Here is a 23,259-nt window from a genome sequence, read left to right as displayed (position 1 = left end):
GCGTCGATATTCATAAGGGAAATTGGTCTGAAGTTCTCTTTCTTTGTTGTGTCTTTGTGTGGTTTAGGTATAAGAGTAATTGTGGCTTCGTAGAAGGAATTCGGTAGTGCTCCATCTGTTTCAATTTTGTGGAATAGTTTGGATAATATTGGTATGAGGTCTTCTATGAAGGTTTGATAGGATTCTGCACTAAACCCGTCTGGACCTGGGCTCTTTTTGGTTGGAAGACCTTTAATGACTGCTTCTATTTCCTTAGGAGTTATGGGGTTGTTTAACTGGTTTATCTGTTCCTGATTTAACTTCGATACCTGGTATCTGACTAGGAAATTGTCCATTTCCTGAAGATTTTCAAATTTTGTTGAATATAGGTTTTTATAGTAAGATCTGATGATTTTTTGAATTTCCTCTGAATCTTCAGTTTGTTTATATAATGGATCACGTTGATGGTTTTCCGTATATTAAACCATCCCTGCATGCCTGGGATGAAGCCTACTTGATCATGGTGGATGATTGTTTTGATGTGCTTTTGAATTCGGTTTGCCAGAATTTTATTGAGTATTTTTGCGTCGATATTCATAAGGGAAATTGGTCTGAAGTTCTCTTTCTTTGTTGTGTCTTTGTGTGGTTTAGATGTAAGAGTAATTGTGGTTTCGTAGAAGGTATTCGGTAGTGATCCATCTGTTTCAATTTTGTGGAATAGTTTGATAATATTGGTATGAGGTCTTCTATGAAGGTTTGATAGAATTCTACACTAAACCCGTCTGGACCTGGGCTCTTTTTGGTTGGGAGACCTTTAATGACTGCTTCTATTTCCTTAGGAGTTATGGGGTTGTTTAACTGGTTTATCTGTTCCTGATTTAACTTCGGTACCTGGTATCTGTCTAGGAAATTGTCCATTTCGTGAAGATTTTCAAGTTTTGTTGAATATAGGTTTTTATAGTAAGATCTGATGATTTTTTGAATTTCCTCTGAATCTGTAGTTATGTCTCCCTTTTCATTTCTGATTTTGTTAATTTGGACGCACTCTCTGTGTCCTCTCGTTAGTCTGGCTAAGGGTTTATCTATCTTGTTGATTTTCTCAAAGAACCAACTTTTGGTTCTGTTGATTCTTTCTATGGTCCTTTTTGTTTCTACTTGGTTGATTTCAGCTCTGAGTTTGATTATTTCCTGCCTTCTACTCCTCCTGGGCGTATTTGCTTCTTTTTGTTCTAGAGCTTTTAGGTGTGCTGTCAAGCTGCTGAGATATGCTCTTTCCTGTTTCTTTCTGCAGGCACTCAGCGCTATGAGTTTTCCTCTTGGCACAGCTTTCATTGTGTCCCATAAGTTTGGGTATGTTGTACCTTCATTTTCATTAAATTCTAAAAAGTTTTTAATTTCTTTCTTTATTTCTTCCTTGACCAGTTTATCATTGAGTAGAGCATTGTTCAATTTCCACGTATATGTGGGCATTCTTCCCTTATTGTTATTGAAGACCAGTTTTAGGCCGTGGTGGTCCGATAGCACGCATGGGATTATTTCTATCTTTCTGTACCTGTTGAGGCCCGTTTTTTTGACCAATTATATGGTCAATTTTGGAGAAAGTACCATGAGGAGCTGAGAAGAAGGTATATCCTTTTGCTTTAGGATAGAATGTTCTATAAATATCCGTTAAGTCCATTTGGCTCATGACTTCTCTTAGTCTGTCTACATCTCCGTTTAATTTCTGTTTCCATGATCTGTCCATTGATGAGAGTGGGGTGTTGAAATCTTCCACTATTATTGTGTGAGGTGCAATGTGTGTTTTGAGCTTTAGTAAGGTTCCTTTTACATATGTAGGTGCCCTTGTATTTGGGGCATAGATATTTAGGATTGAGAGTTCATCTCGATGGATTTTTTCCTTTGATGAATATGAAGTGTCCTTCCTTATCTTTTTTGATGACTTTTAGTTGGAAATTGATTTTATTTGATATTAGAATGGCTACTCCAGCTTGCTTCTTCTGACCATTTGCTTGGAAAGTGGTTTTCCAGCCTTTCACTCTGAGGTAGTGTCTGTCTTTGTCTCTGAGGTGTGTTTACAGTAGGCATCAGAATGCAGGGTCCTCATTGCGTATCCAGTTTGTTAATCTATGTATTTTTATTGGGGAGTTGAGGCCATTGATATTGAGAGATATTAAGGAATAGTGATTATTGCTTCCCGTTATATTCATATTTGGATGTGAGGTTATGTTTGTGTGGTTTCATTCTCTTTGTTTTGTTGCCAAGACGATTAGTTTCTTGCTTCTTCTAGGGTATAGCTTGCCTCCTTATGTTGGGCTTTACCATTTATTATCCTTTGTAGTGCTCTATTTGTAGAAAGATATTGTGTAAATTTGGTTTGTCATGGAATATCTTGGTTTCTCCATCTATGTTAATTGAGAGTTTTACAGGATACAGTAACCTGGGCTGGCATTTGTGTTCTCTTAGGGTCTGTATGACATCTGTCCAGGATCTTCTGGCTTTCATAGTTTCTGGCGAAAAGTCTGGTGTGATTCTGATAGGTTTGCCTTTATATGTTACTTGACCTTTTTCCCTTACTGCTTTTAATATTCTTTCTTTATTTTGTGCATTTGCTGTTTTGACAATTATGTGACGGGAGGTGTTTCTTTTCTGGTCCAATCTATTTGGAGTTCTGTAGGCTTCTTGTATGCCTATGGGTATCTCTTTTTTTAGGTTAGGGAAGTTTTCTTCTATGGTTTTGTTGAAGATATTTACTGGTCCTTTGAGCTGGGAGTCTTCACTCTCTTCTATACCTATTATCCTTAGGTTTGATCTTCTCATTGAGTCCTGGATTTCCTGTATGTTTTGGACCAGTAGCTTTTTCCACTTTACATTATCTTTGACAGTTGAGTCAATGATTTCTATGGAATCTTCTGCTCCTGAGATTCTCCCTTCCATATCTTGTATTCTGTTGGTGAAGCTTGTATCTACAGCTCCTTGTCTCTTCTTTTGGTTTTCTATATCCAGGGTTGTTTCCATGTGTTCTTTCTTGATTGCTTCTATTTCCATTTTTAATTCCTTCAACTGTTTGATTGTGTTTTCCTGGAATTCTTTCAGGGATTTTTGTGTCTCCTCTTATGGGCTTCTACTTGTTTATTTATGTTTTCCTGGAATTCTTTCAGGGATTTTTGTGTCTCCTCTCTATGGGCTTCTACTTGTTTATTTATGTTTTCCTGGAATTCTTTCAGGCATTTTTGCGATTCCTCTCTGTAGGCTTCTACTTGTTCTCTAAGGGAGTTCTTCACGTCTTTCTTGAAGTCCTCCAGCATCATGATCAAAAATGATTTTGAAACTAGATCTTGCTTTTCTGGTGTGTTTGGATATTCCTTGTTGGTTTTGATGGGAGAATTGGGCTCCGATGGTGCCATGTAGTCTTGGTTTCTGTTGCTTGGGTTCCTGTGCTTGCCTCTCGCCATCAGATTATCTCTAGTGTTACTTTGTTCTGCTATTTCTGACAGTGGCTAGACTGTCCTATAAGCCTGTGTGTCAGGAGTGCTGTAGACCTGTTTTCCTCTCTTTCAGTCAGTTATGGGGACAGAGTGTTCTGCTTTCGGGCGTGTAGTTTTTCCTCTCTACAGGTCTTCAGCTGTTCCTGTGGGCCTGTGTCTTGAGTTCACCAGGCAGGTCACTTGCAGCAGAAAAGTTGGTCTTACCTGTGGTCCTGAGGCTCAAGTTCGCTCGCGGGGTGCTGCCCTCGGGCTCTCTGTGGTGGCAGCAACCAGGAAGATATAGGCCGCCCTTTCCTGGACCTTCAGTGCATCAGGGTTCCAGATGGCCTTTGGTGTTTTCCTCTGGCATCTGAGATGTATGTGCAGAGAGCAGTCTCTTCTGGTTTCCCAGGCTTGTCTGCCTCTCTGAAGGTTTAGCTCTCCCTCCCACGGGATTTGGGTGCAGAGAATTGTTTATCCGGTCTGTTTCCTTCAGGTCCCAGCGGTGTCTCAGGCAGGGGTCCTGCCGCTCCTGGGCCCTCCCCCACGGGAGCCCAGAGGCCTTATACAGTTTCCTCTTGGGCCAGGGATGTGGGCAGGGGTGGGCAGTGTTGGTGGTCTCTTTTGCTTTGTAGCCTCAAGAGTGCCCACCTGACCAGGCGGTTGGGTCTCTCTCTCACGGGGTCTGGGAGCAGAGAGCTGCTGCAGGCCGGGATCGGGGGCACTCTTCTTGAAGATAATTCCATTTAATGTAATTTCACGTTAGAAAGCAACTTTACAAGAGGAAGAGTTTAATAATGAAGTTGGTAAGATGACCCATTATCTGATCAATTATCTTCTCTCTCCAGCCATTCCTGTCACTGCCTAGTGGCCCCTATAGATGGAGGTGATGCCCATTTGTCTAAGGCTTAATTGTGTGCATCTATAAGCCAATATTCCATCAGCAGGGACTGATACTGAACTGCTTGTATTGCTGTCTTCCTCATAGTAACCAACCATGACCTGGTGACTAGTTGGTTTAATTAAATTCATTCAATTGCGGAGGGGTCAGGATCCGTATTGGAATAGATACTTATTTTGATTTTATAGTTGAATTTCCTTAATATATTTTTTCTGACAAAAACCACCATTACAGAATGTCTTAACCACCAATGTGGTATTCCACACAGCACTAATTCTGACCAGAAAAAGCAGATGAGAAGATTAGGAGTGGCTCATGCTTATGGGATCCGCTGATTGTATCATGTGCTTTAGGTTCATACTGTTGATAGAATGGTGGAATGTCCTTTTTAAAGTAATGGCTAAAGTAAGTGTTTGGCTTAGACATGTTTTTTTTATAAAGTTGTATATGATGAGTCAGTGTTCAAAATATATTATGGTTTCTCCAATAGGCAGGATTCCCTAGTCTAGAAATCAAGGAGTCAAAACGGGAAGTACAACTCACTATTGGTTATGATTCTTAATAATTTTTTGACTAGAAAAAAATTCCTTCCTTTTCCTAAAACTTTCTGTGTTCTTTAAACCTTGAAGTTTTGATGCCAGAAGAAATAATGATTTTGCCTGGAGGCACAACAAACATTCTGTTGAACTGGAAGTCAGAACCTCTTCCTTGATATTTTGTAGTCCTAATACTCTTGAGTCAACTGGCATCAAAGGAGTAAGAATGATGGTGCTATATAAATAATATACTATCCCAGTGAGAAATTGCTTGGCTTACTAATCAATTAATAAAGAAAAAACTCTTTTCTGGAAAAACAAAACAAAGAGAGAAACAAGACAAAAACAAAAACAAAAATGCATGGTCAACTGTGGCTAATGCCCAAAGAAAAGTGGAACTCAAATAGAAGTTTTTACTAACATATACACATTAAGCTCAAACGTTTTTCACATTTTTATCATCTTTAAAGCTCCTTAGGTTCCCAGTCCCAGGTTATACTTTTAACAATTTAAGCAATAAGGCCAAAGGCTATCAGTGTCACTTGAGCAGATGAGAGGATTATATAGCAAAGACTACCAGAAGTATTTCTTAAGTACACCAGGACTTTAAAGTTTTACTGAGTTTCATGTGGCCCACCTACAAGATATGCTTTTCTTAATAAAAGCACAGGGTACTTAATAACAGACAATACTTAATGGGTATTGCAACTGTATAAGGGTATAGTATTTAAAGTGATATTTTGGTGTGTCAAATGGAAAAGAGGTGGATTATTATGGTAAGTTTTAATGCCAACGTCATAGAAATTAGAATCAACTGAGTAGGGAACTCTTCTGAAGATCTGTCCTTATTGCCTTGATTGATGGTGACATAGGAAGTCTCACCTTGGTTGCTGGCAACACCTTTTTGTAGCAGAACAGATACAGAGCACAGGCAGAAGGAAGAGCATCTCCCTTGCTTATCGTTTAATAATTCTAGAATTCCTATGCATTTACTAACAAGGGGTGGAAAAAAGAGGAGTCCCTAGAATTTAATCTTTCCTCTCTAATCCAGTTACTCTTCTCCAAATTGAAACAAAGTAGGTTGGTAACTAAAATAATGATATAAAACAAGACTAAAGCATCTAAGTGTTACTGATACATAAAGCACTTGGGTTCATAAGCAATTTGAAAATCAAACTATTCACACACTTTCTGGACATATGATTCTCAACATGGACTTAAATGTGAACGGTGTCTTATATATTTAAGTGGAAGGAATTAAATTTTTGAATTTCATTCCTCTCAGCATTAAAGATACACTAAGCCAATGAACTTGTGAGATTTAATTACTTTCAACCTTCAGATGCAGTCAAAAGAGTTACTGTGTGAAATTCTATCATGATAAGGCCAGCACATATATGTAACACAGAGTGTTTGCTCAATCTAGGGAGCACTCATAGGTAACAATCACTAAAAATGCTGGCCTCAGTAGCTTTTGTTTCTCCCAGTTTTGGCAGCAGTGAGCAGCAAAAAAGTGAGTGGCACTTGGGTAGAAGAACAAATACCACACACTATTGCTACACCCCTACAACAGCCAGCCTCATGTATTGCCTTCCCTGTGTAGACTTTGAATAGCTGGAAATAGCAGGTGTAATGTCATTCAGGCTAGTGTCCAGAACTTGAATGTGAATCTGAAGTCTTGACAACTTTCTGAAATTGCTGATGACCTAATCTTTCTCATTATCTCACTATTCTTTCTATCCAACTGACTCTCACACTGCTCTTTCAGTTGTCAGTGGATGCTGCCAGGATGACTCCTTTTATTAGGACAGAACATGAACATAACAAAGGGCCATTTAAGAAATGATCTCTGCTCATGACTGGTTTCACAGAGGACAACTTGATAGGATCTGAAATATTACATGGTAGTGATATGACAGAGAGGCTGGGAAAAGGAACATCAGTAGATCCATGCTAATGGTCACACCTGATACATTCATAACAGTTGTGTCTTCAGTTGTCAAGCAGTGCTTGCCAGAGATTTGCACTGGAAAGTGGCGTGACAAACCATGCCGATCCTAAAACTCCAGGTAATAAGTAAAGCTGTCAAGGTGCCCATTGACAATTACCCTGAGATTTCAAAGACCACAGGGAACTCTTCAGATTTCAAGGAGAAAACACATAAATTCTCAGACCAGTAATATCCAGTGCTGGGAGTTCAGAAGAATTATGAAGTATAAAGCTTTCCCCAAAGGATAAACAATTTACTTTGAACGTGTGGTTCTTATGTTGTAAAGCTGTTAGGCAATGTTCACAGTATTCTGAAGATCAGATCCGCATAGGAACCAATGTATCTTCAAACCTCTGGGGGACCACCCTACTTCCTGCTAGATCAAGCATCTGCTGAGATTGGCACTTGATAAGCTCTGCAGCCTCTGATCTGTTGCGCCTTGTGCTGCCTCATGTTTCTAACTCAGTAAACAGTACTGAAGGCAGATAAGAAAAAGATCATTCCTGAGATATCTCTATCGGTGTAGACATTACAAGACCAGGGAAGGTAATAGAAAGGAATGTCTCCTAACCTGTTCATTTGCAGTAGCTGAGCACCCTCAGATGACAAATCTTCCAAGTTTAGACTCCATTTTAGAGAACCTGGGCTATGTTTAAACTCAGGTAAACTAACAGGCTGATACCTTGCATTAATTTCCAAGTGGCCCTCCAAAAAAATCTGAGCCAACTCCAGTCTCTATGCTAATTAACAACAAGATCAGTGTCTCCAGGTTATTCCTCCAGCAATCCTGTACCCCCAGGTGACAAACCCACCCCTTGCCTTACAACCACTAATACAGAGGGGAACAGAAATTAAGTTTGTGATATGACTCCCAGCAGCAGCCTATTATGGTAAAAGCCCCAGTACTTTTCCACTTAGATGCTTATACACATATTCCCTGCTTGCTGCTTACTATAAAGCCTTACTCTGATAGACATTTTGTGCTTCACCAAAACTGTCCTGCATGATGATAGTGCACTGGGGAGGCCCAAGCTAGCTCAAATAAAGACCCTTTTGTGAGTTGCCTCAGATTGGCTCCTGTCCGTATTATGGGGGAACACTAACATTTCCCTGGCACTATAGCCTACTTTAGTAATCCAAAAAGAGGTATTTGAAACTTCCCTGGTACTTGCTTGGTCAAATATTTTGTACCACTCTTAATCCTTAAGCCTTGAATTTTGGACCATCAAAGCTAAGGCTCCATCAGTTGTAGTGATTCCTCCATCAGAAAAGTGCTTCTCTTGTGTAGGTAGAAATGGTTCATGAATGCATGTGATTGAAAAAGGTCTATCACAAAATGGTTATAATCAGCTCTAAATGAGACTGCGACTTTAGAAGAAATGTCAGTCAACTCCAATCTTCCCCTTCTTGTTTCATTTTCTCAGTAGAGTGCTCAGAGTGGCTGGGTATACCTGAGGAATAGTCTGATCACTATTCAGGTGGTAGTTCTAATGCTCAAGGAAGTTTGAGCACCAAGAGAGGATATAAGAAATTCTAATTAAACAGATAAAATAGCCCAACACCAAAATCTTTGCTTATTTTCATGAAAATAAATATGGGAATTGCTTGCAATATAAACTTTCAGAACATAATATAACCCTGACAGTGGTTTTTGACATTTTAACAACACTTTAGTAACAGTTAAAATTTGCCCACTGATCAAGAAGAGGTCACACAGACCTTCTTTTCCCAGATAGTGAGTCCAGGACAGACAAAACATAGATACCACCAAAGTCTTGTTTGGTGAATCAATGAATTTTAGTGGACTTACTTACAGGAATATTGCAGGGGCAAAAAAGTCTCAAGGACATCTGCATTACCTAAGCCCATCAGACATTGGTGACAACTCACAAAGCTTAGAACATGAAGCACACTGCAAAGCATACAAGCAGCTCACCAGATTGGGGCCTGTCCTTATCAAGTTGGTCAGTTGGTCTAAGCCTTTTCCAGGCAGTTCAGCTAGTTTTGTTTCCTTGGGGCACTTTGGCTGACATATGCTTCCTCTAGGTAGCTGGAATTATCTGAAAGCCTTCTTTGTACTTTGGCTTTTCTGCTTACCTGAGAATGACTTTCCCTACTGTTTATTATTTACATACTCTTAAGGAGGTAAGGGTCTAGTGAATCTGGTCAGTTTCAGGAACTTTCCAAAACAATTTTGAGTTATTTTATTTCCTGTCTTAATAATCTTCACAACAGGATGCTACACAAAACTCTGTCTCATCTAACTATTCATTTCTCAAGCTTCCTCTCTCTCTCTCTCTCTCTCTCTCTCTCTCTCTCTCTCTCTCTCTCTCACACACACACATTAAAATTTCTGGATGGAACCAGAAAATGTCCTGAGTGAGTTAACACAATCACAAAAGAACTTACATGGAATGTGTTTACTGATAAGTGGATATTAGCTCAAAAGCTGGGAATACCCAAGATACAATTCACAGACCACATAAAATTCAAGAAGAAGGAAGACCAAAGTATGGATGATTCAGTCCTTCTAAGAGGGGGGAAGAAAATACTCATAGGAGGAAATATGGAGACAAAAATGTGGAGCAGGGCTGGAGGAAGGTCAATCCAGAGACTGTCATACTTGGGGATCCATCCCATATATAGTCAGCAAAACAAGAAGTTCATACTGAGAGGAACCTGTCAGTCACAGCTGTCACTTGAGAGGTTCTGCCAGAGTGTGACAAATACAGAGGCAGATGCTAGCAGCCAATCGGTGAACTGAGAACAGGGTCCTCAATGGAGGAGTTAGAGAATGGACTGAAGGACCTGACAGGATTTGCATTCCAATAGGAAGAACAACAATATCAACCAATCAGACCTCCCAGAGCTCCGAGGGACTAGACCACCAACTAAAGTATACATATGGAGTGACTCATGGCTCCAACCTCATATGTAGTAGAGGATGGCCTTGTTGGGCATCAGTGAGAGGAGAGGCTCTTGATCGTTTGAAGATTAGATGCTACAGTATAGGGAAATGCCAGGGCAGGGAGGAGGGAAGGATTGGGTAGATGGGTGGCAGAGCACCCTCATAGAAACAGAAGGAGGAAGAAGGAATGGGACAGGGGTTTGCCAGCTGGGAACTGGGAAAAGGGATAACATTTGAAATCTAAATAAAGAAAATAACCAATAAAAGAAAAAGTAGTAATATAAAATTATGACAGTACTGGCTAGTTTTGTCTACTTGATAGAAGCTAATAATAACAACTGATGAAAAAGAAAGGTATAAATGGAGATCGGTGGGGGGTGGAGGAAGTTTGGAAAAAAGAATAGTAAAGGGAGAAATGCTGTAATTAAAACATTATCTTCAAAATAAATAAGTATATGTCAATGAAAAATAAAACCAAATTTTATATTTTTAAAAAAAACATTTCTTCCTTTTTTCCCTTTGACTTTCTATCGTCTATTTCCCAAAATAAAGTTAGATGCAAGTATTACTCCCTTATTTACCTAACCGTGTATTAAAAGTATTGTGGGTCAAACTCAAAGCAGGATAGGCAAATGTTATATCACTAAACCAAAAGTCTCCTGTCTTGTTTGGATTTTGATAGTGATAACATTATATGTCAATATAATTGTAATATTCACATTTAGAAAAGACAGCAAATGTTGGGAAAACACAGAGATTTACCTAGAAACCTGGAATTTCTGCTTCTCATAAAAAATAAATACACACATCTAAAGTAGAAAAATGGCACATCAGATAAGAGTGTTTACTGCTCTTCCAAAGGACTCAAGCTTAAATTCCCCCACATACATTAGGTGGCTCAAGATCACCTGTAATTCCAGCTGGTCCTCTTCTGACCTCTGCAGGTACTCACACAGACACCTACAATTAAACATAAATAAATATAAGGTAAATATATCTTTTAAAACACACAGTTGAACTTTCTGCCCAAAGATTGTAGTTCTTGTATTTATAACACATACCTTAGGGGCCAGACGTATGCTGTCTGTTTTGTCCTAGGTCACCCTATATGGCCTACTTATTTATATTACTTGTATATCTCATATAATACAAAATCTTTGCTATAAAGTTATCCCAGGTAAACCTTGAGCTCTTTGGAAGCCATGGAAGGTTGAGGATAAGAATGACAACCTACAGGATTGGGGATTTAGCTCAGTGGTAGAGCATTTTTCTGGCAAGTGCAGGCCTTGGGTTCAGTCCTCAATTCCGGGAAAAAAAATGACAACCCATGGCAAGAAGCTAAGCAGTAGAAGCTGAACAGTGGGATTAAAATTATTATAACCCACTTGTTAAGGCCATTTTGTATTTTTAAAAGGAAGGTTTAGGGCAGGAGTTTTTTCAAAATGTGTCCTAAATTCAGATTATCTCCTGGAGTGTTGCTATTCTGGGTGCTTTTAAAATCTAATTTAATTAAAGAAACATTTGGGAATTGCCTAAAGTACTTGCACAAGCAGTTTTTGTAAAAACAAGCAAACGTAAATAGCTATTTTAATGGGGAAAACATCCAGGCATGAAGTCAATTTTTCTTGTTTTGGACTGTAGTAAAGAAGGCTTGTCTGACAGCAAAGCCATAGGTCTGTTTGAATTCATTGAAATATTTCCATTTTAATAGGGGGAAAGAGGTAAGAATGATGCCTGAGATGTGTTGTATTCCGTTTCTTTACTGATGTGCTTTCCACACTAATGCAGAGGACCTAAAACAGAAATGTGTAGAGCCCCTTGGGGCCAAAGCAGAACTGCATTAGAAACAAAGAAATGGTGTGTAAAATTAAGGAGTTTGATGTTGCTCATTCTGTTGCTGTTGTTTGTTTTAGCTTTGAGATGGAACGTAGAAATTTAGTTGGAGTTTTAAAAACGTTGGCAATGTAAAAAGATTGGAATTAATTATTCATTTCACAATGTGTTAACAATGTTGAGGTTAGGGAGTATAGTGAGAAGAAAGATAGAATGGGCAGATAAAAGCATAGAAAAAAGAAAATGCTACCCATTGATTATGAATGACATATAAATCCATCATATCTGAAACCTCAACATGGCTAGAATTATCTGAGAGTCCTCTTTACAGTTTGGCTTATCTGAGATTTTTCAGTAGCCTTTACTGTTTACATGCTCTTAAGGAGGTAAAGGTCTACTGAATCTGGTCAGTTTCAGGGACTTCCTGAAGCTAGATGGATATGGCTGGTGGGGAAAAGCTGAATGGTTCTTTGAAGAATAGGTTTCATTGATCTTTATCCATCAAGATTTTGAAAGGAAAAACACCTCAAATTTTTGCAGAGTTTCTTTGGCATGTCTTACAATATCCACTTTCAACTTGACAGAAAATAATCCATAACTTAAAATGATTTAAAAGGTGAGCAAGGTAGTCAACTGTGCAGCAGTTGGCCAGAGGAAGTGAAGTTCTCACTTCGGAAGTCTTCTGGGTCCTCCACTTTCCCTCAAAGTGGTCGGGTGAAGGCTGAGGGAATTCAGAGCCATTTGAGAGAGAAGACCGGGAGGATGTTTCCAGAGATCTTTGCAGACCTCCACGTGCATGGACCTGGTAGGATTAAGTAAAATGCTTGATCATAACATCACAACTTTGGAGGAACAGAGATTTTCTTCAGACTCTTCACAGACTGCCATTCTCAAGTTTTCTTTCATTTACATTTCGTAGGATTTAATCTCAATCCTGGAGAGGCCTGACTCTGTGCAGCCCAGGCTGCCCTCCAACGCTCCCAATCCTCCAGCCTCAGCCCTCCAGTGCTGCAGCTACTTAGGACTAGGTTTGTACATTTATTCATCAGAGTAATTCTCTGGGTTGAGAAATAAACAGCACCTCTTCCTTTGTCACATGAAATGGGGATTAAGTTTGAGCAGGAAATGGAACTAAAATATAGAAGAAGATTCATAAGGCAAGTAGGTAATTAGCTTTGGGGGCACCCAACCAATGACGTTACAAAGGGTGTGAACCAAGATCCCTGAAATACAGGGAGCAGAAAACAGTATATGTGGTGGTTTGTTGTACCTAGAGCCGGCTCCAACTCTTAGGGATCTCACTGGGGGAGAATCATGCCTGAAGCACTGTTACGTTCATCTAGAAAACATTCCAATTCAATGGGTTCTCAGATCTTTATACGTTCTTGTGCCTTTTACATTTGTACAGAACATACTGAACTCTGGGGAAAACCTGGTTCTAAAGAGAGCATGACCACTTTGCAGAAGTATAAACCCTAGGAGAGGGCAAAACGTAGGGAATATACTGAAAGGATGGAGGCTCCTGTGTCTAGCAGGATTCAGACTCCTTGTAGGGCCAATAGACTATGCTACCAGGCAGAACTGTTAAGTGAGATAAAACCCCATAAATCTCAGATTGAGAATGGTAGGTAGGAGTGGGGCCACCCCCTGTCTATCTCTACCAACTGTGGACCATGCAACCAGGACACCCTACTGAGAGAGTCACAGCAATCAGTCATGTAGCAGAAAATCCGGAGTCCTCTATGTTAATGAGGTATCTAGGTAGGCCCTGAGTGTTTAGCCAATAAGCTTCCCTTCCTGGCACTCTTCCTCTCAAAAGGTATTTAATCCTTGGTTCAACCTGAGTAAGGTGTGTGCATTCTCTTCCTCCATTTCATCCTCCATCAAATAAAGCAGTTCGGACGAGCAAGGACCATGTCTTCATTAAAGATTGTCAAGGCAGGAGGCCTTCATCACAAAGGACTGTGCCTAAATCTCCCTGAGAAGGCCTTCTCTCTCCCAGGACCTCTGTACTTCAGCACTTACTTGGAACCAAGCAGGGTTTCGTGCCTGTGCTGGGCTCTGACTTCCCCTTCCTCCTTGTATGCCCTTGGTGCTTGGATGCTCTTAGGGGAAGCATGGATCTGAGATCTCATGTACACAGGAGACTGGGAGCCACAGCATTCGTCCCAGAGTCCGCTGTTTCCCACCTGTGAAACATGGACTAAGGAACCCCATTATTGACTGCTTTCTGCATTTTCTCACGGGCACTCAGGACAAGCCAGCACCAAGGCAGACATGCAGCCTAGCAGCTCCTTTTACTTTTCCTGCCTGCTCTAAGTCACTAGCTGCCTGCCTAGTGACTGCATTTAGTCTAAAATATGTTCTCAGTGCCAGAAGAACATAGATTGTTATTTCTGTTGAGGATGGAGAGTACTTGTAACTGCCTTAAAACTGAATGGAATAAAAGGTAGGTTGACAGTGACGTACATCTTGGCAATGTGTCAATTTCTTTAACATGTTTTTGCTTTTCTTGTTAGGCAAAAACCCCTGCTCATCCAGGACACAAACTGGGAAACCCCATTGTCCCCTGCCCCCTGCCTGCACCCATCCCCACCTGCAGAGAAAAAACTCTGGGCTAGCATGTCATCACTCCTTATCTCCGTGTTTCTGGCAGCCCACCCAAGAGTACCTGCTCAGAGGCTCAGTTATTTACTAAGTTACTAAGTTATTTACTAAGTCCTAGCTGGTGCGTCATCATTCCTTCACAAAGCTTTATACAATTCCCTTAGTTTGCCTGATTGACTTCACTGACCTCCACCTGTGAGAGCATTGAACTCACCCAAAAGTTGCCACCTAATAAACCCACTGTCATCTATTTTATCTGGTCTAATCTGGCCTATATCTGTGTGAGAGAAAATACCTATCACTACTTTTGTCTTTACTAAAATGTAGTATTTATTTGGGGCAGTTGGTATTATTTTCCAGCTTTATTTACTGACTTTTTTTGCTATTAAAAATTATCATGGGAAATACACCTATCAAAATAAAAAGGTAGTAATATATAGAGAGAATAGGAGCAGAGACAGGAAAAGAAAGTTGATGATTTTTAAGAAATGGAGTAATAATTTATACTATATGGTTGTAGAATTTATTCCTGGATTGGATTAAACTGAGAAATAATTATTATTTCTACTCCTTATTTTTTAAATCAAACGTTTTCACGTGAATAGCAGTAATAACAGATTATGATTCCTCTTTGTATAATGACAGACATTTAATTTAAAATAAATTTATATTAATGGATAGTCCCATTTAGCAATGGCATTGATTTCCTGAGATTTATCTTTAATATTGACATCTACACTAGTATTTATATTAAATTTATATGCTTCATTAGCTAAAGAATGTCTAAACTCACAACAAATGTTGCAAAAGAATCATAAAATATAAGTGTACCCTGGTGTGAAATACTTGGTTTTTGCATTTGGGCAGAAAAGAATTAAAAACAATAGGTAAGCTGAGGATTTCTTTTTTTCATACTATAGGACACCTTGTTCTGTCATGCAAATGGGATAAGCACAAAGAGATGTAGCTTGAATAGCAAATGCTTGCAAAAGAAGTACCCTGTGACAGAATCCGTCAGACCATCTGCTAAAGGCAAGAGGAAAAGATGCTGTATAAATACCAAGGCAAGAAAACTTGATCTTGCAGTTAGGAGGAAAGCAAGGAAACACATCAGCAGCATCAAGTGAAGTCAGTTCTTAAGAGATTCGTGGAACTTCAAGGATGTAAAGTGAAGCTTCAGAAGCTTACTAACCAATCAGATCTCACTCATAGCTCACTTCCTAGGAGCAGTTGTTTGGGAGAAATGTCCAGTATATCTCTTTTGGAAACCTCCAACCTGCTCTGTGGATGCCTCAGAAAGTAACAAACATCTGTGCTAACTGCTGGTGTCTGAGTAGAAGAGACACGGTCCTAACCGACCTACCAGACAATCCGTGGTTTTGGAGATGACTTCTTAATTTCAAGGAGATTACATTTTATATCCTTGTAGTACATAAAAAGAAGTATTGTATAGATGGTTTAAATTATACAATTTGGCTTTTCAGTTAATTATGCCTAATTGTTTTCTCTTTCTTTTGAAATCAAAGATGAACATCTTTATCTATATAATTTCCTAGTAATTCAGTATCATTTATAGACAACATGACAAACTCCTTAAGCTACTGATCAAGTAAATCCTCACTAATGCTTGCAGCCTGCAGTTTTTCTGACAACTGCATTTTAAAAGACCATGAAATTATACAACTGCTATTTTCTCAAAAGATAGAAAATGTCCATTTTTGATTCTTTCGATGTTATCTTTTGTCATTCTTAATTCTTCTTTAAATGTGTTAAAAGGAAACTTATAATTTCCCCCTTTATAATGTATGCCTATGTTTGAAATTTCTGAATTTAAAATTCAAACCCAAGGTCTTGAGAGATGACTCAGCAATTAAGAGCTCACAGCATAATTGCAAAGGGCCTGAGTTTAGTTCCCAGCACCCCTGTGAAGCAGCACACAGTCTCTGATAAGGTTGGTTTTTCTGCTCTCTGTCTGTAGCTACACACATTCAGCATATACTAACATAGCCCTCCATATGCATACAAAAAAATCTTAAATAATAAATAAAGTTTGAATCCCAAATTGAAAAGACCGTATGAGATATAGCTATAGAACTTGTATCTCACTTAAAAGGTTTTAACACCATGCTTAAACATATATACACTCAAAATAAGGAATTTCACACTGGAAGTAGTTCATAAACAGCTTCATATATTCTGTACTAATGTGAAGGGAAATGTACTATAGACATCTATATCAAGTTGGAGTTCTCTGCTTGTAATATGAGTAGTACATTTAATGCACATAAGGCTCTTTGATCATTAGATTAAAACATCCCCATGGCTTTTTTCCAAATTTCCTAACTCAAGTGCACTAGGAGTCCTAGAATTTTCACATAATAACACTTTTATTGTGTTTAGAAGCATGTGAAATATTTAAAAATATGTTTATGCTTAAAACTTTACTGATAATTCAATATTTTAATAGTAAAACTATATCATTTACTATAAGTGATAGACTAGTCTGCCTGAGAAAAAAGGTAAATAAGACATAATGTCTGTAATGAAATGTGTATAAAACAACAAATGCTCCTTATTTTTGGTTAATGTTCTCAATAATTTAAACATGTCACATGTCTCTCTTGTTAGAAAAGCTATTTTTGGAAACATTTTGCTGTTGCACAACCTTATTGGTAAACGTCAGCGACCACAGTACTTTTCATCGTGTTTTAATAGTGGTGTTGAATATTCCCCACTCACAGAATCCTTGCTGTCCTTGGGAACTTGAAGTAACTGAGAGTAGTGGGGAATACATCAATAGATGAGCCTAAGCTTTAAGAGCCTTGTAATTTCAGAGTTTGTACTTTTAGAACATTCTTCTTAAAAGTTCACACAAGAAAGCTAGTTTGGTTTATTGAAGCATAAGAAGATATTTACGAGAAATTAATAAACCTAAGCAGAGAGCCATCAGACCATTTGACATGTGAGTGTTGGTCATTGTGTTCGATTCCACCCAAAGTGGATAGACCTGCTATCATAGCATAAGTGAATTTGGTTAAGCTCACTTTTGTGACTTTAGATAGAGTAGCTATTTTGTAGAACACACAGCAAATAAATGACTAATAAAATCCCTCATGTCTTGAGAATAAAAATAGGTTATAGAACTAAACCTATGCACACACACACACCTGAAGTTCAGTGCATTAATCATTTCCATTGCCTCTACAATCAGTAATTGTTCAGAACCGCTCTGTTCTAGTTCTAGTATCTGTGCATTTACAAATCACCAATGATCATCTTTTCATATGTTTCTACATGCATGTGATTTTATTGTATTCATTCAGATTTCGTTATGAAGAAAAATGTCACTGTTATGTATCACACCAATTTGAAGAAGAACAGTATTAAAATCTTTATAAACCAGGCCACAGACAGAAGGAATGTTGCTCTCTAGCACTCAGAAGTGACCTTAATAATTTATTACAGAATTTGTTTTGGTGAAACATTATCAAGCTAAGAACATTGAAATATATGGCTCCCTAGGAATTTGTTAATAATTGATCTCTACTGACATACATGATTCCAGCCTTTTCTGTTTTCTAATTCTTTTAGTAGGGTCGTGCTACTTAATGGAATCATTCAAAACCCTTTCATAGGCACCACACTTGTAGGCTGGAATATACCTAGTTTGAGTAAGACAACAAGCACCATAAAAACAACAAAATGTTATTGTTGACCTAAAAACAACACTATTCAAATTTTTATTTCAAACTTTCTCCTTTACAAATTAACTGCAGTTCATGAATATCTAGTATTCTGACATGCTTCTAGTATCCAATTTATCTGCAAACTACTTGAAGAATTTTTTTTCTCATTGCTTAAGAATTCTTGAGTTTGTTCCAAGATTTCTCAGTCAAAGACGTATGTGACAAATGATATACTGAAGTCAAATGAGCAATAGTAGAGAATTGAGAACCCATGTAAGTGTAGAAATAAAAAAAAAATGTAACTGAAAATAGTGACTAGAAGTGAAAGGTTTATTCTGCTTAGAGACTCTTAAGAACACAGAAATTTCTGCAATATTTATCTTGAATAATAGAACTGGTTATTTAAGATTGTAACAACTCAGGGGTGTAGAGATTTCTTACGTGTAGGAGTACTAGATGTTATTCTAGAGGATCTGAGTTGGCTCTACAGCACCCACAAGTAACACAACCACCTGTAACTCAATTCCAGCAGATTCAACACACTTTTTTTGACCTCCATATTGTATAAACCTATAAGCAAGCACACACACACACACACACACACACACACACACACACACATTATATAATGAAAAACAGAGTTATTTTAATGTGAAGATTATTTTAGAATGAAAATTAGGTAGAGTTTTAGTTACATAATGTTGCTAGAAAGAAAGGGCTCTGAGATACTCGGTTCACATTAATATTAAACACATTTGTTAAATAGTTCATCTTAATAACATAGTTACAGGTCCAAGATTTAAACCTTTGAATAAAAGAGTAATCAATGCAAAGATAGCTAAAAGTTATCAAAAATAAAACTTCATGGTAATAGAAAGCAAAATGAGAGATTTGGAGAAATTAAATAAAAATTAAGTGAAGAATTTTTTCCTTCTTAGAAATGCAGTAGAACCAGCACCATCCTCCAAGCTATGGCATTCATGGATTTTGGAACAAAAGGTGGAGCCTAAATGTAAATAAAAAAACAATATACTAAAAAATCATGTATGTAGTAATATGACTCTTCTTAAGATATATTTATTTAGGAAACATTTATTTAGTAAGAAATAAACAGGGGCATAGGAGAATTTAATGGCATTGTTCTTGAGTAGCAAAAGCAATCATTCTCTCAGAATGGATTCTTATATTTCTTTACAAAGATCAAGAGATACTTTGACGGTGGTTTTGATGTTTTCCAAATCAGAAAAAAAAAGCATTGAGCTATTTTATGACTTAGAAGAGTATGAAATGAGATTTCAATACAGAAGAATTGAATTTATAAACTATCTCATTTTACAACCACATTTAATCAGTAAAGGATTGACATTGGGAAAATAATAAAGTATAGTTTAAAAAGAAAAAAGATCCTTGGCTCTAGTAAGGAATATATTCTAAGCTAAGCGTATATGCTGGGGAGTATAACTTCAAGAGATAGTTGTTAGAATTTTGAAAAACCCAAACACAGCAATGTAAATTTTCACTGTTAAATTCTATATTTTCACAAAAAGTATACATCATCCAAACATGAGAAGCTGAGGCAAGTTTGTTTTCTGATGCCGATCTTGACAGTGAGTGTGGTGGGCACTCCCTTTTTTAATTTCACGCTGATCAGACTAATTGCTCTGTTGTTGGTGAAATTGTGCTATCATCTTTTCCATCCCAGTGATAAATAATTAATGATCTATGATACGTGGGCCCCTTTCCTGTATCTGTTATAGAAATTTTTGTTTACACTATTTTTTTTCTTTTATTCTAAGCATATTTGCTCTTCTGCTTTGTGGGATATTTTCTATGTCCTCCATAAGCATTATTTTGTTCCATATGAGAGATGAGTTTGGTCAATGACTCATTTTTTTCATAGATGTTTTGCCTCAGTTTGTGACCAATGGTCAGTCTCTGTGTATGTGTGTGCATGTGTGCGTGTGCACACATACATGTCCACATGATTGTACACGTGTCTTCTTGTTTCCTCTCTGTTGTTGTGGGAAACACCATGATCAAAAGAAGTTCTAGAAGTGTCCATCATCCTGGCCAGAAACACCTGCTCAAGGATGGCACTACCTCCAGTGGGTTTGCTGTCCTACATATCAAGCATTAACTGAGAAAATCTCTACACATACATCCCCAGAGGAGACCCTAATATAGGCAGTTCTTCAGTTGAGGTTTTCTTTTCCCAGGACACTACAGTTTTTTATCAAGTTGGCAAAATATAGTCAGCATAATGGATCCTTTGTCAATTGGACATACACATACACACATCAGTATTAAAGCATAACCTATCCCTTTTGGCTTATTTCCAATAGATCATGTTATTATCATAATATATATCATAGTACAACATTTTAAAGGCTACAATCTTTAAGTTTTCCAATTGTTTAAAATTTAATGTTTTTTCCAAATAATCCAAGTCTCTTAGCTATGAAATCCTGTGATGTTCAAATCAGGTTATATACCTTTTTTATTCTAGCAAGGAATAACCAAGGTATATAAATAATGTGGAAGGTTTAGGGAGGGGTTGGGAAGGTATGAAAAATATTTTCTTTTAATAAAAAAAAGCCATACTTAATTCAAATTCCAGCAATGTAGTTTCAAATCTTGTAATTCAACATCTGATAACTAAGACTCACTGACAGAATCCTGGTTTCTAAAAGGTTGGAGCAGCTCCACTCCTCTAGCTTGTCCATTTAAAGAATATCACAGCTTGTTTGTAGGCTCAGGTTAGGTACCACACTCAGCTGGGTTTGCTGCTAACAAAACAGTCCTAACATTTCCAGTGTTCAGGGTTCTTCATGGAAAACTGAGGTTACACATTACCAATGACTTCCACAATCCAATCATGCCACATTGTGACAAGCCTCAGCTTCTCACTAATAGCTCTTCAGTCCCTTAACTTTCAAGCTGTTAAATCACATGGGAGACTCACTTACACATTATAGATTACCAGGTCCAGCAGCCAGCTCAAGATGTAATTGTGGCTCCTTCTGAACCACAGCATCCTTATGCTGATCGGCTGAAAATACTTCCCAGAAAATCTCATCACAACAGTGTGCTCTTATTAATCACACTTAGTTTCTTCAGCACCTGATAACCATCTCCAGGTACTTATTCTAAAATAGCACATGAATAATCCTGATAGAGTCTTTTCTTCCTTCTGAAATGTCAGAAGCCAGGCCTCCATTGTCTGCAGTTCTCTCAATATTCTTATGTCTGAAGCTCTCATAGCAGCTCAATATAGACTGAACATTCACTGTCCTTTTATAGCTGAAAGCTCCAAAATTCTTCCACAAAACTCAAAAACAGTATGGTAGAATTCATCACAGAAATTTCACAGTCAATTTTCAACTTTTCTCTAGTTATGTTACAGTTATAGTGATAAACATCATGATGAAATGAAACTTGGAAAAGAAAGGGTTTATTTTGGCTTACAGATTACAGTCTAACATAATTGGAAGTCAAGACAAGAACCTAAGGCAAGAAACTCCAGGCAGACACAGGTGCAGAGAGGTCACAATGGTGTTCTACTGTTTTTTGTTTTGTTTTTGTATGACTTATTCTGCCTGCTTTCCTATACTATTCTGGAGTTTCCTAAAAAGAGTGCAGATAGCCACTGGTGAAAATATAGCCTCAATTGCAGTAGGTACCCAGAATTTTACAGATTCCAGGACTGAATCAGTCACATATCAGTGCACACAGTAGGCTGTGTGCCCTCTTACATCAGTCACTAATCATTAACAAACAAGGGTCCTACAGACATGTTCAAAATACAGATTAATGAAGGCAGGTCCTCAACTAATATTCTCTTTTCCCAAATGATTCTAGTTTGTATCAAATTGATGAAAATTAATCTGTGTAGGCAGTATGTAGGTCAATGTTGCAAAGTTCGTTGATAAATCTTGTTTTTTTCAAATCAACTGTTTTAATAGTCCATAGTCTAAAGTACAAACAAATGAGGTTTTTTGATAAAAGGTTATATCCATGATCCTTAGGCAAGAAACTAGGACTAGATTCATTTATTTGAAGTATGCTTGCATCCATGAAAATAAATTTATACAAGTGCATGTGTGACAGTGCTCCTCAGCTAAACATTTCTACATTTACCCAGGGACCCACGGATGTTGTTAACATCCTGAAATGTCTGGGGGGGAATGCAGGCATATTGCCAGGACCGAAGGTGGTTTTAAGCGGTTTCGTTTTGGGGGGTGGTGTGTTGCCAGGACTGAGTTTTAACAGCATGTTGGAGCTGAGGCAAAGAATGCTGTGAAGTATCTTGCAGCAACAAATTTTCCTGTCCAAAGGGTTGGTAACACAAAGGCTACAGTGCATTGCTGTGTGGAGATCAAGCATTAACTGGAGGCTCCCATATGAAGGGAAAAGAACTCAGAAGAGGATCCTCTTCAACTATGTCATCTGACAGCACTTGCAGCAGCTAGGTTAGCATGTTCTTTTTCTTACCTAGGAATACAACAGTGTGTGAGAGCATCTGCCATGCTTTCTGAAGGGACTTGTGAAGACCAGCAAGTGTTCCTGACACTGGAGGAACCCTAATTATAGCCACCTACTAGGATTGCCTCTGCATTAACCACTAGTCTTCCTCTTCTGTAGATAAAATGCTTTACACTCTAGGGCCTTTGCTGACTGGAGGGACAATTCCTTCTAAGGCCTGCCATTTGCCAAACATAGAAAATAACTATCCAGGAGGATGCTTTTCATATGTACAAAAACATTCCAGAGCTCTCATAGTGCCCCATCATCAACAAGGGTCATAGTCTGGAGTCAAGACATCTGGGGATGGTTCTGGTACCCCAGAGTTGCCTACTTGCTGAAGTTATTAAAAGTGGCAAACCCTAAACCTGCTTACCCTAACTAAACAAAGCACAATAAAGGCTTGTTTTTCCTAAGCTGCTCTGTCTGCCTTCTGACTCACCCAAGCTCTTTTCTTATGTGCCTCTGCGTGAATGACCTGCATGCTTTAAATGAAATTCTTTATTTTATTTTTTTAAAGATTTATTCATTTATTATATATCAGTACACTGTAGCTGTCTTCAGACACGCCAGAAGAGGGCATCGATCTCTTTACAGGTGGTTGTGAGCCACCATGTGGTTGCTGGGAATTGAACTCAGGACCTCTGGAAGAGCAGTCGGTGCTCTTAACCGCTGAGCCATCTCTCCAGCCCCAAATGAAATTCTTTAAAGAAAGATCTGTCTTTTCAGAAGTGATTTTTCTTCTGTCTTCAAAATATCTTCAAAATTATTATACCTGCAGCTGACAAGCGGTTAAGGAAGTGACTTCTCTGCTCACACTTGGGCTATGGAGTG

At 38.2% G+C, this 23,259-nt stretch overlaps 1 pseudogene; it reads right to left on the bottom strand.

Moving 5' to 3' along the window:
- The window catches only part of Slc25a36-ps1 (solute carrier family 25 member 36, pseudogene 1), a 32,683-nt pseudogene extending 9,774 nt beyond the window's left edge, over positions 1 to 22,909 (bottom strand).
- Positions 22,910 to 23,259: the final 350 nt, after the last annotated feature.

Source organism: Rattus norvegicus, chromosome 5, assembly GCF_036323735.1.
Source record: "Rattus norvegicus strain BN/NHsdMcwi chromosome 5, GRCr8, whole genome shotgun sequence".
NCBI lineage: Eukaryota > Metazoa > Chordata > Mammalia > Rodentia > Muridae > Rattus > Rattus norvegicus.
This window is presented reverse-complemented; position numbering and strand designations above follow the sequence as displayed.